Here is a 2,504-nt window from a genome sequence, read left to right as displayed (position 1 = left end):
TTGCTGAGGCTGCCTCCCCAGTACTAGAATTACAGGTATGCTCCACCACACCCAGCTTTTAGCAATTTTTTTTTTTTTTTATGATTCTGGGAATTTGAAGCAGGGGCATTCTACCACTGAACTACATCCTCAGCACTTTCTTTTTATTTTTTTATATTGTCTCAATAAAAAAAAATCAGGGTCTCACTAAGTTGCCCAGGCAGGTCTTAAACTTGCAATCCAACTGCTTCAGCCTCCCAAGAAGGTGGGATTATAGGTGTGTGCCACAGCACCTGGCTCTATTAACAATTTTAATAAAAATTGAAACAGAATGGGGCCAATTTGTAGTAACAGGAGCAAAGGAGGAGACAAACAGCATTAGCGAGAGAATGTATTCCGTTCTTAATTTTAGAGTCTTGTAAACATGCCTTACGTTTGTCCTGTCACTGTCCATAAAGAGCATTCTAGAAAGAAAAAAGAAAGAACTCCGGAGTGCTCTTAGAAACAGAAATACACCTTCAGAGTTTTTTTTCTGCATGCCCTGTGGTGATTGGCCTGGATTGGGATTCCCCACCCTCTTTTTTTTTTTTTTTCTCCTACCTTCATTTAATTTCTTTTCCTCTGCTTACACACCTCATTACTTGGAACATTAGAGGTAAGCTACTAATATCTGTATACATATGTCTTTATTATAAATTCTACTTAGCATATATTTTGCAAATGTAAAATTATAATTGGTTAGATTTCAGAATAATTGAACATGAAAGCTGCTTACCAGCCGGGCATGATGACACACACCTGTAATCCCAGTATTTGAGAGGCTGAGACAAAAGGATCACAGGTCCGCAGCCAGCCTCAGCAATTTAGCAACTTAGGTAGACCCTATTTCAAAAAAAAATGTTTTTTAAATGGAGCTAGGGGTGTAGCTCAGAGGTAGAATACTCCTAGGTTTAATCCCCAACACCACCAAAATATTTATTAAAAAAAAGAATAAAATAAGGCTGCAGGGTGTTGCTTGGAGGTTAAATACCCTGGTATTAAATCCTCAGTAGCACACCACACAAAAAGAAAAATAAGGTAAAATTTTTAATTTAATGTATCTATTTATTTTGGTACTGGGGATTGGAACTCAGAGGCTTTCTACCTCTGAGCCACACCTCCAGCCTTAGTTTTTATTTTGAAACAGGGTCTCACCAAGTTGCTGGGGTGGGGGGGGGTCTTGCTAAATTGCAAAGACTGTGATCTCAAACCTATGATACTCCTGTCTCAGCCTCTGAAGTATAGGGATTACAGGTGTGCACAAACAAAAATTCAAACAAAAGTTTGAATTTTAGACACTAATTTCATAGGTTTCCACTTATTTTAGTACTTAGAATTTTTCTTTTGTAAAAATGATAATCAAAAAAACTTAATTTTTAGCTTAAATGTCAAATATAAAATAGAAAATGTCAATTGTTGTTAAAATGCTTGTATGCTTGTATAGTATCCTATGCTACCCACATATCATATACATGTTTTATGTATATTATACAGATTTTTATACTGATACCTACAGTCATTTAGACACTTATTCATAATCCTTAATAAGTACCTTTTGTTTCCAGATCTATATTCTATAGAGCAACCATTAGAAAACTTTCAAACCAAATTAGGGGACCAAGAAAATTAATCATACATGTTCTCTTGGTTTGGTATTCCCCCTATTAGTCTATTTTTATTAACTTTTTTTTTTTTTTTTTTGGTGGTACTGGGGGTGGAACCCAGGGGCTTTCTACCTCCGGGCTATACTCCTAGACCTATTTTACATTTTATTTTGACACAGGGTCTCACTAAGTTGCTGAGAGCCTCACTAAGTAGCTGAGGCTGGCTTTGAACCTGTGTGATCCTCCTGTCTCAGCCTCCCAAGCACAGGGATTACAAGCGTGTGCCACCACACCGGGCTTTTTATTAACATTTTTATTTTTATTTTATTTGGGAGGATACCGGGAATTGAACCCAGGGGTGTTCTACCTCTGAGCTACACCCCAGCCCTAATTTTTTTTTTTTTTTTTGAAACAAGGTCTCATTAAGTTGCTGGACCTGGCCTCAACCTACGGTCCTCCTGTTTCAGCCTCCCAAGTACTGGTATTACAGGCGTGTGCCACCATGTCCAGCTTGTTAAGTCTATTTTAAATGTCACCTACTTAAAATAAGAATATCGGTCTGGAGGTATATATATCCTCAGCTAGAATGCTTGCCTCCTATGCAGTTCAATCCCCAGCACGACAAAATAAATAAAATTACAGTATTAAAAGAGGTCACTTGCTATTACTCAATCTGCATACCAGTTGCTAAAAGTTGTAGTTACCTTTTTGTGAGGATAGACAAATCTAAGTGTCCTTTGTCCTTTTTATATAACAACTCTTTTGTTCATTTACAGAACAGCAGCTGCTCACGCTTGGTGTACTGTGAACTCTTGTGATTATTAGCCAGCAGTGGCTTTATTTGTGCAGCCTAACACCTAACACTGCAGAGAAGAAGAAGAA

The sequence above is a fragment of the Muscardinus avellanarius genome, assembly GCF_963383645.1.
Source record: "Muscardinus avellanarius genome assembly, chromosome: 1".
Classification (NCBI taxonomy): Eukaryota; Metazoa; Chordata; class Mammalia; order Rodentia; family Gliridae; genus Muscardinus; species Muscardinus avellanarius.
The sequence above is the reverse complement of the archived record's forward strand: the minus strand, read 5'-3'. Positions refer to the sequence as shown.